The 14506-nt window shown below is 46.8% G+C and overlaps 1 protein-coding gene and 1 pseudogene across 2 annotated transcripts in view; one reads left to right on the forward strand and one right to left on the reverse strand.

Annotated features, from left to right (window-relative positions):
* Positions 1 to 14506, reverse strand: part of RNF24 (ring finger protein 24) — a 62753-nt gene that overhangs the window by 20004 nt on the left and 28243 nt on the right. The window lies entirely within an intron of this gene.
* Positions 4199 to 4315, forward strand: LOC136656385 (5S ribosomal RNA; annotated as a pseudogene).

Consider the following 14506-nt stretch of genomic DNA (forward strand, 5'->3'; position numbering starts at 1 on the left):
AAAAAACAACTCCTGGGGTACAGTCTACCCCAGTTAACCTTTTTCATCTCATGGTGCACTAACAAGGAGCTAAAATTGTCAAGGCACACCATTCGTTGTTTTTTTTTTTAAGATTGACAAGGCACATCGCATGGCTGGCAGAGAGCGCACATCCCCCAACAGCCCTATTAATAAATGACCCTCCCCCAAACTCCCGCGACACACCATTTGCAGCACACCAATGTGTCACGGCACAGTGGTTGAAAACCGCTGGTCTACCCACTGCCATAGGTGTTGTCGTGGGTGTTCCTGGGTAAAAAAAATCCCTTCCATGCAGCCGGGTGTCACAGTAATGGCACGTGTAAGTGGCAACCTGGGTCAGGGTTGTAGGAGTCACACTAGTGCACGCATGGGAGAAAGGGGACTAATTGGGACGGCAACTTTTCATCTATTAAGTGTTCATTAACCTACTAAAAGCCTTTTTAATCAACTCAAAAGGCCAATTGATCCATGAGGCAACACTTTTTAAAAATGGCACTTACATTTAACATAGAAATTTAACAAAACTGCAGACCCTATGAAAAGAGGCTTTCCTCTTCCACCGTGCACACCTGTGACTCTGGAATGCCTCTCCAAAGACAACTCATAAAATGTCTAAACATAAAGGAAACATAATTCTGTGTTTCAGATACACGCAAATATATACCGATTTAAATACTCTGTTATATTTAAATATAATCAAGTGTATATAATCAAGTGTTTTAATTGTCCAGATTCCTTTAAATGGGGCAGTTCTAGGAACTAATCACGCAACCTGAGCTGTGCACATCCACAACCCCTGGCTGCAATTTGGGGCCCCGAATGTGTGTCTGCGCACCTGCATGGGAAGCTGTGTTGGTCGATGGAGTTCACAGGAATGTTTTCTGATGGTGTGAAGATAAAGTGTGTGCACCTGGATAATCTATGATATGAGGCAGCTTGTGCTGGAAAGTAGCTGCCCCAATGGCCACATTTCAAACTGCCAGGGGAAGGTGGCCACTTGGAGTTCAGAGGACAGGACAACGCAAACCATTGGCCAAGATACCTAGAGGACTGAGCTCTGCTCTGGCCTCCCCTGTTGTGCAGAGGTGACGTAACCCCTGCTTCCTATTTTGGCAAAACGTGTGTCTAAAATCATTTCCATAAAGAGCGACTTTATGGATTGAATGATGATCCCTTTCTGAAATAATGGGGAAGGCATTACAGCATTACAATTCATCACCTGGGAGATCAATACCTTACAGGCACGATAAGAACTATCCTGTTCGGCAGAAAGACCAGGAAGGAAGGATTTGGTCACCATGACAAGGGAGAGGAAGCAGAAATAATTACTCAAGTGTCTGTGAAAGGACTACAGGTGTTTGCTTTAAAATTCACACCCGGGTAAAATATGAAGGGTTCTGAACTTCACAGAGAGGTGCATCTATTCTGCCCATTACATGCTTTAAATGCTTCAAGATTGGCAAATCTAGCCTTGACATTTTCCCCAACACTTCACATCCATGTCAGCAACGTCTCTGGAGGCCAGCTGATGCAGAGTTGTCGCTGTCCCCTGGGCAAAGACAAGAAATAAGTCCACATTTCACTGCCCTAAGGGGAGGCATTTTAAGCCAGTCCTGGAAATATTTGTTAGAAACGGCCAGCGGTTTCAGCTCAGCTGTGCTGATGCAGGGATTCCAATACCTCCCCCCCCCCCCCAAAAAAACAACAATATTTCTGTTGCATAAACAATATTTTCCCTGGATCCAACAAGGGTATTTTTTGTTACGTAACAATTTGCTGTGTTTGGAAACAAACTGTTACTGTTGGAGATGCGGATGAAAATGTGGTTTATGGATGTCGTAAGCACCTACTAGACAGCGCTTGTGCCGTCAATAGGGAGAAGCCACCTGCCCACACCATTTTGCAGCAGCTAGGATTATGGGCACCACCACACCATTGTACGAGAGTTAGTGCAAGTACAGAGCTAAAAGAGGAGGAAAAATAGAGCAGAGTGAACAAGTCCAAATGGTTTGGGCAAGGGCAGAATCAGTCAAGTGGAGCACTGGTTAAGGACCCACGTTCAATAGAAGTTCTATCTGGTCTGACAGACTGCATAGACCTCCCCCATACTAGTTAACTCCTGTGGCAGCTCATATGCTGTAGGGGGGAGGTCTCAGGACTTTGTCCCAGGGCCCCCTCCACCCCGGTGGTGGGTGTGGATTAAGTCCATGATGAGTCAGGCTGACTGTGTGTGTGTGTGTATAAAGTGGGTCACGGGTTTGTTATTGAAAATAGTATGCATACTTCCCAACACTTTATAAACAGTAATGATAAGGCTGCAAGGGGTGTGTAATGCAGAAGATTAATTGAATGAGGCAGATAACAGAAAAAGATATGCGTGTGAAACACACCCCTGGCATCACCTGATCCAATACAGTTTTGGTCAACAGCCTATATCTGTTACTTGAAATGGCTCAATACCTGCAATCACAGCCAGCTCTAAATTTTTAAGCGTGGTCATTTAAATATCTCACACTACCTTGCAGGGGAGGTTTTCAAGTCAAAATCCCCCTGCCCACTTTGATTTCAATTTTTACCATGAGTTGGATGCTTCTAGACATAGAATATGCAGTGAGGACAAAACCTGCCTATTCTCTCACCACTATTCAACGTTACACTGTAAGCTCCTCAGGGCAGGGTACTGCTTTATCATAAGATGCTACATCTGTTTTGAGTGCAAAGGGTTTTGAGTTTTCAATGGTACAATTTTGGAGGCTGGAATCGATGCAGGGTTCCAGCAGCTTCGCCCTGATGAACTTGCTCTAGAGTAGCGTTCCTCAAACTGTGGGACCCACTAGATGGATCGCGAGCCAATTTCAGGTGAGTCCCCATTCATTTCAATATTTTATTTTTAGTGTATGAGACTTAGTGTATTAGACTTTAGTGTATTAGACTTGATGCCAACAAGGTATGTGACTGTATTTGGGGAGATCTGTTCTTTTAACAGGCTACAATGTATATGTTTTTAACAATGATAGTCTATGGGGCTTACTTCTGGGTAAGCGTGGATAGAATTGCAGCCGAGGATTGTTAAAAATTTTTTCCTGCTTGATGATGTCACTTCCAGCCATGACATCACTTCCAAGTTAATGACGTCACTTTCAGTGGGTCCCGACAGATTGTCATTCTAAAAAGTGGGTCCTGGGCTAAAAAGTTTAAGAACCGCTGCTCTAGAGAGAACAGATTGAAAAGGCCCAGCACAAAAGTGTTGCAGCCCTTGCATTCAGAACCATGGTGTTGGGGCCAAGGAATTCAAAATTATTTTTCAAGTTCAATTCTCCAGCTTCCCATTTGTGAAAGGTTTGCTCATTTGTGAAAAGAGAAACCTTGCTGCAGGCTTGCATTAGGAACCCTTCACAGAGCTACATACAGTCCTGTTAAATAATTAAGTCACCTGTAATTGTCAGCATACCACACACAACACAATCAACTGTCCCCATGGGAACTTTCAGTTCAGCTGAATTGACTGGTATGTACAGTTGGAGGGTCTAAGATCGCAAGATTGCGATCTTCAATTCTTCCAACAAGCTCAGAGGGGCATTCTTGGGGTGGTCCTATTTGGTCCTCACAGACAGAATGACCCAAGATCACCCAGGAAACATCATGATGGAGTGCAGGATTTGAACCCAGGCCTCCTAGGCACCACACCATCCACTACACCTCTCTGGTTATCACATATTGCTCCTGCAAGAGCAAGTATGTCTCTGTGCCTAAACTGTCTTTACTGGGCCACCTGTTTTATATGGTTTCTACTGCACGCTGCCTTTAGCATCCATTTTTTTTTTGGGGGGTGGGGATAAATCAATAAACCTCAGTTGCTTAAAATGTTTTGCAAGTTTGTGATTCTGCAGTAGCTTTTGTATCATGCACAGGGAAACCTCCCAACTGCCACGGAATTTGTCCTTTTAAAAAGGGATTAACTTTTACATATGTGGGAAGTCTGCAGAAACAGAGACTAAAACAGGGGTCTCTAAACTGTTCGGCTGCAGGGCCGCTTCAAATATCTGGCAAAGTGTTGAGGGCTGGGAAAAAATTTAAATATAAAATTTAAATAAATACATTAGAGATGGAACTTAGCTGAATGACTGAAATGAATGAATGAATGGGCTCAAATGTCCAGGATTTCTCCAAGCACCAAGACAGCAACTGTTACCCTGCACATGCTCAATCTCGTCTGATCTTGGAAGCTAAGCAGGGTCAGGCCTGGTTAGTACTTGGATGGGAGACCACCTGGGAATATCAGGTGCTGTAGGCTTATACCATGATCTCGGAAGCTAAGCAGGGTCAGGCCTGGTTAGTACTTGGATGGGAGACCACCTGGGAATGCCGGGTGCTGTAGGCTTAGACCATGATCTCGGAAGCTAAGCAGGGTCAGGCCTGGTCAGTACTTGGATGGGAGACCGCCTGGGAATGCCGGGTGCTGTAGGCTTATAGCATGATCTCGGAAGCTAAGCAGGGCCAGGCCTGGTTAGTACTTGGATGGGAGACCGCCTGGGAATACCGGGTGCTGTAGGCTTATACCATGATCTCGGAAGCTAAGCAGGGTCAGGCCTGGTTAGTGCTTGGATGGGAGACCGCCTGGGAATACCGGGTGCTGTAGGCTTATACCATAGTTTTTCGAGACTGAAGGTTGCCAACCAATACAGCCCAAGAAATAAAGTATACACACTTAAATGGACCCCTATTCCCCCACCCCACAAGCACAACTCTGGTTGTGTTCTCAGGGGATCAGAGGCTGGCCACAGGCCCAATAGAGGCCGCATCCGGCCCTCTGGCCAGGGTTTGGAGACCCCTGGACAAAAATATTGATTGTTTGACTAACATATTGATTGTTAGCCGCTTTGGGTGCCCTTCAAGGAGAATGGCAGAATATGAATCTAATCAATCAATCAATCAATCAGTCTAACTGGAGGAGGGGAAGCTGGTACGAAGACTGCAAAACAGGAACAAACGGCAAGCTGGAAGATTAAAGGGCCATAACTTTAAAGGCTAATCCAGATTGCAGATAATGTAATTAACGTTATCAATTGAGCAACTTGTCATTTCAAGGGGGAAAAAAGTCTGCTGTTGACCGAAGAAACAACAGATGGAGGTGGCGTGAGGGGTGTGCTGTGTGTATCTATGAGCGAGTCTTTGTTTGCCCCACTGGGCTAATCTGCTGTGCAGTGCGCCCCACAGCCTTATCATTAGTCTTTTATGAAGTGGGATGTTGCAGGCTGGGCTGAAGGGAGGGACCAGGCAAGAGGGGATGACTTTGCATGAGAACAGCAGCATGTACTTTGATTTCATTGTAGCTGGGAAGGGGGAGAGGGAGGGGGTTAAACAGGGGCTTTGCGGGGAAGGCGGGCTTTGCAAAGGGGGAGGACTGTCCCACTGGCATTCTGGAAAAGAGACTGCTGAGCTGCCCCCCACACCAGCAAACACCAGCGCTGCTTTCGTATTAGGGTTGAGCCGGGTGGAAATTTCAGCTCTGATTCTTGGGACGGCTGGGAAGGGCCTCTGGAACTGGCCCCCCCCCCCTTCCTTGCCTTCACTGGTGCTGGTGACACTTCCCATAATTGCTGCAATCTCCCCCCCCCCCCACAATCCCCTCATGCAATGCTACATTCATCATGCAGCGTTGTACCAAGGGGGTACTGGGATTAAAAACTGGTTGTGGTCCTCATCCCCTCCCAGAAGTCTACTCATAATGCTGCATCATGACATAGTATCACAGAGATGCTTAAAAAATGGTCACCACTGCTACCGCAGTTCACAGGCTTTGTTCCTCGCACTTTCACAGCCCAGCCTCCTATTTGTGCTGCCTGGAATGGTGTAGTGTAATTGGGGGGGGGGGGGGAACCAAAGGTACTTAGGGCCCAACCTTGGTTTTTATTGTTTTTTTTTAGCTTCTGCTTTGTTTCGTCTGTTGCTTTATCAGGGGTGCCCAAACCCCGGCCCGGGGGCCACTTGCGGCCCTCGGGCACTCCAAATCCAGCCCTCAGGGAGCCCCCAGTCTCCAATGAGCCTCTGGCCCTCCGGAGACTTGCTGGAGCCTGTGCTGGCCCGATGCAACCGCTCTCAGTGTGAGGGTGACTGTTCAGCCTCTCACGTGAGCTGTGGGATGAGGGCTCCCTCCACTGCTTGCTGTTTCACGTCTGTGATGCAGCAGTGGCAGCAAAGGAAAGGCCGGCCTTGCTTTGTGTAAGGCCTTTTAGAGGCCTTGAGCTACTGCAAGACCTTCATTCATTCATATAAGTTCCATTTCTAATATATTCATTTATGTAAATTTATTCAAATTTTAAATGTAAATTAATTCTTTTTCTTTCTTGGCCCCCGACACAGTGTCGGAGAGATGATGTGGCCCTCCTGCCAAAATGTTTGGACACCCCTGCTTTAGTTCATTGGTTTCTATTTATTGTATTAGATGCTGCCATTTTGCTGCAAGCTTCCTCGGGAGCTACAGCTGAGAGGAAGGATCTAAATATTTCAAACCTACTAAAAAACGCATTTCCCAAATACTGGTCCAGTTGATTAACATGAGTGCAATGGAAGGGGAGGAGTGTTTGCAGGGCCATGGCCCAAACTCAGTGGTAAGGACCTTGGGTTGCAAGCAGAAGGCTTCTGGTTGGATCCCTGGCAGAGGATCTCATCAGGCAGCCCGGCTGCAAACAATGGCCTCGGAGAGCCAACTGGAAGGGACAATATGGAAAAGATGATGAATGATCTGACTCAGTGCAAGACATTCTCATAAATGTGCTCTCTCCCTTGTGTTATCCTTTTTTTAAAAAAAAGAACCTAAGAAAAGCCCTGCTGAATCAGGCCCAAGGTCCATCTATTCCAGCTTCCTGTATCTCATAGCAGCCAACCAGATTCCTCCGGAAGAACTCAAGATATGATTGAGGCTGCCATCTCCTTCATCTGGCATTCAATTTATCCTAACTATTTGCTAGTCCAGTGTTTCTCAAACCATGGGTTGGGACCCACTAGGTGGGTCATGAGCCAATTTCAGGTAGGTCTCCATACATTTCAGTATTTTATTTTTAATATATCAGACTTGATGCTACCATGGGATGTGACTGCATTTGGGGGAAATGTGACAGATCTGTACAGGCTACTATGTATATGCTTTTAACAATGATAGTCAATGGGACTTACTCCTGGGTAAGTACAGGTAGTTTTGCAGCCTAGGATTGTGAAAAATTTTCCTGCTTGATGATGTCACTTCCGGTCATGACGTCACTTCCGGTGGGTCCCGACAGATTCTCAATCTAAAAAGTGGGTCCCGGTGCTAAATGTTTGAGAATCACTGAGCTAGTCAGTTCTGCAAATACACCTTGTCCAAAGCTTTTTCTCTCTTCTGTTTTGGAAATCAGCTATGGGGGAACCAGAGTCAGTAAATCATCAGAGGTGTGTGATTTTCTGGGGGAGAAACCACACAGGTAAGAGAACAGCAGCTTCCTAACACTCCTCCCCGCACCCGCATCAACACTACAAGATAAAATGCATGGCCAGCAACTCTTCTTGCTGTGTTCAGTACACTGCAATATGGGGGGGGGGGAGAGTGATCATTCTGGCTGCCATAAAGATGACTCTCCACCATGACGTGGGTGAGGCACCCTGAAGGGGGGCATAACTGCTAAGAACTATTACGAAGTCGAGAAGCTGCGTGTTTGCTGTTCGCAAAACAAAATGTCTTCAATTTCCAAAGCCACGCAGTGACTCTGCAATCAGGCGATGCCTGAATGGGTGGATTTAAACTGACCTTAAAACCACAGCCCCAGAATTCTCACTGGGATGAATGAGCTCTTATCAACATTTATTCCAGCCTCGCATTATGGAGCTTATCTTACAGGGCAGGCGGTCCAGAGCCCTTCTCATGGAAGAACGGCTCTCGGGCCTTGAGGGGCAGAGAACCTCACTGCATTTGCTTCCCACACATTTTACATGCCCATTAAATGCACACTCCAAATCTTTGGAAAGCAGAACTCAGAAAAAAGCTAAATTGTGAGCTGAAAGATATTCCACCCCCCCCCAATCTTTCATTGGTACAGTTATGAATATTCAAATATATTTGGGGAATAATTCCTATTCCCCACCCATATGTTCATTAGCAGATAACATTAGATAAGCGCATGAAAATGCCCCAAATTTCTGCTGAGTAGGGATTTTTCTGTGACAATTTCAAGAGGAACCATTTGACCAAAGGCAACATCGCAAATAAATTTACCAACCATCTAACGCGACATGCAAATTTCCACAATCGCCAAACTTATTTTCTGTAATGTTAAAAGAACAAAGAAAAGCTACCACAGACACCTGACTATAAGTCGATCCCACAGATAAGTCAAGGGCAGGTTTTGAGCCAACAATCATGGAATTTTCTATGACCCTCGGATAAGTGGGGGGTTAAACTTAGGGGGGTGTCTGACTGTAGTTTTGTCTGATTTTACGTACTTGAGGCTAGATCCTCAAAAATAACCCACCACTAATCGTTACCTAAGAACTGTAGTCTCTAATTTATTAAAAACATAGTAAAAGATCGTAAGATACATTTTTATTCTTTTTAAATTCTGGTCTTCTCTTCATCACCTTTTTGTAAGCACTATCAGAGTAAGTGCACTGTAAATAACATACCAGTAAAACAGTGGCATTAATGTACTCCCAGGGACACTCAACAGAACCTTTAGGGGTACTTGAAAAAGAATGGAATAATGGTAGAAAAAGGCAGGTCATGCTCCAGAATGCCTTGCAAGACAGGAATGCCTTGCAAGGACCAGTAAGGCAGGAAGGGAGGTAGCTAGTTGACTGTGAAAGCCCCACCAATAGCTAGTTTTTGGTCATCAATTCATGTATGAACCAGTGATTGAAAACCAGCACAGTAAAAAAGCTGAAACGTAATATGGAAAGTGATCAATCACCCAGAATTTCTCAGCACACTTCTGGTGTAAAACAGTGCAAAGGCAGAGTCTTCTGTTCCTCAAACAGATAAAAAGAGAAAACACTGTGAAAAATTCATGAAGTCTGGGCTTTCATATGGAGGAGATGAGGGCTTGTATTATTAATTACAAACATTTTGCTAATATGAAGGGTACAATTTATGGAAATGGGCTGCCAAGGGATATGCAAGTGAAAAAGGTTGGGAACCATTGCAGGAGAACCAGGAATCAAATCCACCTTTAAGGTATCTGGTGTGTTAAGCTAGAAGCTCTACGTACAGCATACAACCCATAACACATAAGTGGGAGCGTGCAATTCAGTTCACAGCAGAGAGATGGAGCTGCATATATTTGCAACCCTTTTTACTGAGAAGCAGACCCACTGCTTTCCATGGGTGTTATTCTTAAGTAAGGGCGCACTGAATTGTAGCCTGCTTCAGATGGAAAGGAGGATTCCCATCCTGGTGTTTCAAAAAACAGACCTGCTTTGCAAGCATTTGCCAAGCAGAACCAGGCTGCGGTAGAATAAAAGGTTAACCAATTGCTTCTAAGGAGCTGTGTCTGCCTGCTGCTTGAGAAACTTGGTGCCTGTCTGCCTGCCGCTTGAGAAAGGAAACTTTCCAGAGTTGAAAGGCTCTGCCCTCTGATTGACTTGGAGATCAGGCGAAGTGAGAATTGGAGCTTGATTACTTGGCAAAAATTTCACGTACTATAGGCGAGTATCTACAGTATATTCCTATTCTTTTTAATTTAGGGAACAGAAGGTTCCTTTCACTAAATGCTGCCTTGAAGTAAAAGCATATCTCAGTTTTGGGGCTGAACTTGAACCACATGCACTCCCCCGCTCCCTTCTCTGCCCCAAAGACTGTGCCATAGCCCCACTCACTTTTGCCATCAGCACCACCTGTGATCAGATGCCACCAAGACCAAAGCACGTGCCAGGTGTGATGGAAGAACAGCAAGGAAGTCCCACGACATTCCAGGACCCTGCACGTACCCCCTACATAAGAGAGCTGTATTTATAGAAGGGAAATGGGAACTGGGATGCCTCTAAAAATGGGATGCACGTGAGGGGGGGGGCTGTATATGGAAATGGAAAACATTTTTTTCCCTATTTGATTTGCTTTATTTATATTCAGGAGTCATTAAAGGTCAAATGAAAACATGACACAAGAGATGAGAAATGGGTGATTCCAATTGGGACTGAGGTGCTGGGGGAGGAAGAGGTTTGACTTTGTTAACATAAGAACATAAGAACAGCCCCACTGGATCAGGCCATAGGCCCATCTAGTCCAGCTTCCTGTATCTCACAGTGGCCCACCAAATGCCCCAGGGAGCACCCCAGATAACAAGAACACCTGCAAGGCATTCTGGGAATTGTAGTTAAGAACATAAGAACAGCCCCACTGGATCAGGCCATAGGCCCATCTAGTCCAGCTTCCTGTATCTCACAGCGGCCCACCAAATGCCCCAGGGAGCACACCAGACAACAAGAGACCTGCATCCTGGTGCCCTCCCTTGCATCTGGCATTCTGACATAACCCATTTCTAAAATCAGGAGGTTGCGCATACACATCATGGCTTATAACCCGTGATGGATTTTTCCTCCAGAAACATGTCCAATCCCCTTTTAAAGGCATCCAGGCCAGACGCCATCACCACATCCTGTGGCAAGGAGTTCCACAGACCAACCACATGCTGAGTAAAGAAATATTTTCTTTTGTCTGTCCTAACTCTCCCAACACTCAATTTTAGTGGATGTCCCCTGGTTCTGGTGTTATGTGAGAGTGTAAAGAACATCTCTCTATCCACTCTGTCCACCCCCTGCATAATTTTGTATGTCTCAAACATGTCCCCCCTCAGGCGTCTCTTTTCTAGGCTGAAGAGGCCCAAACGCCGTAGCCTTTCCTCGTAAGGAAGGTGCCCCAGCCCCGTAATCATCTTAGTCGCTCTCTTTTGCACCTTTTCCATTTCCACTATGTCTTTTTTGAGATGCGGCGACCAGAACTGGACACAATACTCCAGGTGTGGCCTTACCATCGATTTGTACAATGGCATTATAATATTAGCCGTTTTGAACAATATTAGCTGAATTGTTGCAGAGGTGTCAGCAGTTACGTGATGCAGACTGCACCAGTTTACACCACTAGGAGGGGTGACACTGCAGGTGCCATGGCGAGCCTGGGAGCCCCACAGTGTGTAGCTGCTCAGTGGCAAGCCAGTCGGTCTGGAGGCATTGGGGCAGGTGGCTGTCACAGGACAAGACAGATAGTTTCGAGATGAGGCACTGGGCAGTTGGCCCAGGAGTGCCGCGGCAAGCAGGAAGGCATTCGACCCCTCCGCCCCAGTGCCTTGGCACTTTTCACATCTAGCATGGGCTTCTCTTCCAAAGACATGCACGTTGAGTTACCTGCAAGCAAGAGGTGCCGCTTTTAAGTGAACAAAACCTTTCACTGATTAAGTCAGTGAGGGCCAAGTGTTAAACTGGTGGGGCTGAAAATTAAGGACAAGCTCATTTCTTTAGCTCTTTTGGGCTTGATATGTTACAGGAACAGACAAAGGCCCTTTGTTCAGACCGACAGCAGCTTTTGATACTTACAACTCCAAGTAATTTTGCACTTGCATCAGTATCTCAAAAGGGCACCTATGGCGACATTTTAACAACATGAAAATGAATTTAAACAGGCAGCCAATCCTAACCTGCGCCGATGCAGCCAGGCCCCCTCCCAGGCTAGATATGCTCCCCAATGCTGCCCTCCCCCTGCCCCAAAACACCCCTCCCTGCCACACTCCCCATGCCCTTACGTGATTTGGCTCCTTGCCTGCTTGCGCTGGTGGCCGGGGGCTCTGAATGCAGTACTGGCAAGGTGGGGCCAGGCCGCTTTGATGTGCCTTACGGCACGTTTGGGACGCCTTCAGTTCGAATTGTGCTCTGAATGAATTAACCGGTTAAAAGAAGGATAGTTCACTAAAAATCACTCATCAGCCAACAGGACAAACACAGATCCCTCCTTCATGGTTGGTGACTGTCACAACCTGGGTCTGCTGGAAAGATGCCAGCTGTGTAAAGTGGAACTCTGACCTCAGGTCTCCCTTTCGCAGAACTCATTACGCAAGTACTGAAGCTGATGAACTGCTTTGCTGGGATCCAGCAGAGTCTTTCTAAGTCCAGCATTCTGTCTCCAACAGATCAAATACTGCTGGGTGCCTTCCTAACGCTTCCCACCCCCCTTCAACCTCTACCTTCCTTGCCTCCCCAATCAATCCCTTTCTCTTCCCTCATTTCTCTGGCTTTCATCCTCAGCATTTTCTAGCTCCCATCCACTCACATGCTGGCAACGGTTTTTGGGGCAAGAGAGCCATTTAAATGAGTCTCAGGGCCGGTGGAAAATGTCAGCTCTTAGGGAGGGCTAGAGACAGACTCACAGAAAGAAACAAAGGAACTGATTGCAGAAAGGGAAGACAACAGGGTTGGAAGCAGAAAGAAAGTGCCAAAGGGCATAATAGACTGGGGGGGGGGGGAAGGAATGTTACAAAGGGGAACTTTTTTGAAAGCAAATTCCAAAGTGGCCATAAAGGAACATCGCAAAGGGGCTTGAATGGAGCCGCACACGGCAGCATGGTACAAATGGTATCGGAGGAGCATGTCCAGAGTGTGCCCAGAACACAGCCTCCCCCTTGACACACTGCAGTCACTTCAAAGGCTTAAATCCCACTGCGCTGGGTGCAGCACCACTCAAATGCAGGCTCCGGGCACTCCGTTTACAAGCCAATCTCTGCGCATGTTGTGCTCACTCCAAGACTCAGCTCTGTTCAGCCCAGGAGAGCTCAGACAGAACAACCTGTCGTTTGGTGGCACGCTGGGTGGGAACCCACCTGAGGCAGGACAAAGGCAAGAGAAACAAGTACAGAGCAACCTCACGGACTGGGTTCAACCCACCATTCCAACAGCCAACACTGGGAAGAATCACGAGATGGCGGCAACCCCCCCCCCCCGATATTAGGAACAGGGCAGTCAACAGATTGAGTTGTGGTAGGGGAAGATGCTTCTTGGGAGGGCCTGTTCTTTACTTTACACAGAGGCTGAAACAGCCAGGAATGGAGAAGGCACCATATTTGGTTTTGCTCTGTGTTTTTCAGCCTCCGTCCCCCAATACAGCAAGCTTCTCATGGTCTTATTATCTAATGTACCATCAGAAGTAACTGGCAGTAACATAATCACCACTTACTTCTGGGTTTGGGAGGCCAGATGTGACGCTATGAACAGTGATTAAAAGGTTCAGGATGAGCAGGTAGGCTTTGCCTAGCACAGGGGTGCTCAATAGGTGGATCGCGATCTACCGGTAGATCGCGAAGCAAAATGAGTAGATCGCGGAGTGCCGACCCCCCCCTTCAGGTGCCTCTGGGAGGAAACGCCGGGAGTAAGGCCATTGTACTCAATGGGGCTTACTCCCAGGTAAGTGTGGCTAGGATTGCAGCCTCACAGCCTAATCCTAGGCATGTCTACTCAGGAGTAAGTCCTGTTATACTCAGTGGGGCTCAAGGTACACCAACATACATTGTACACATAAATGTTATATGTTATGATGGCGCGAACATTGTAAAAAAAACTCTGGTAGATCTCCGGGCCTTGCTGGGTTTCAAAGTAGCTCTCGAGCCAAAAAAGTGTGAGCACCCCTGAGCTAGCATGTGAAAAGTGTGCTGGAGCTCTGCCTGCGTGGACATGTCAAGTACCACTGGTGGTATGCATCCAACTGGTTGAAAAATGTCGCTCGAGGCTGAAAGATCTACATGCAGAAGCTGCCCTATGGAGACCGCTAGCATTAGTCAAGCCTGTTTGCAGGCCGTCTTGAGGTACACGTTCAATTGCACTCAGTCAGAGGGTGACCTTGAGGTAGTCACCATCTCTCAGCCCTACCCACCTCACAGGTTTGTCGTGGGGAGGAAGGGCAAGCCATTTATGCAGCCCTGAGCTCCTTGGAGGAATAATAATGAACACTCAGTTATTCATGTGGGACTTTCCGCAGAGTTTTATCATAGGCTATAGAGAAAGTGCCAGACACCCGGGAGAAACGGGCTGTGGCTAGCAGGGGGGAGAAGAGATGAACACAACATGAAATTCAACTCGAGTGAGTGTGAGTGTGCATGATTTATTTCTTCCAAGAAATGCCAGGCCAAGGGCCAAGAATGCACTAAGGGTGTTATTTAAAGAAGAAGGGGAAAGTTCAAACACTTGGTTCCAGCTGGTAGCAATTTCTAAGTAACTATTATTTTCGACTTGAGCCAAGGCACATGGCCAGAGGCAGGAGGTCGGGGGAGAGAAAAGGCGACCGGGAATCATCGCTCACCTGACATTTTAAACATTCTTGAGCTTACAACCGACTCTGGAAACACACACACTTGAAGGAAACATGGCACGATGTGAGGCTTCCACAAGGAGCGCACATCTATAACTGCTACCAGATGAAAGGGCTGCCTAGGACAGAGCTAAGAATATCTACTCCGTGGCCAGCCAAGACGTTACATGA

Source organism: Tiliqua scincoides, chromosome 6 (genome assembly GCF_035046505.1).
Source record: "Tiliqua scincoides isolate rTilSci1 chromosome 6, rTilSci1.hap2, whole genome shotgun sequence".
Classification (NCBI taxonomy): domain Eukaryota; kingdom Metazoa; phylum Chordata; class Lepidosauria; order Squamata; family Scincidae; genus Tiliqua; species Tiliqua scincoides.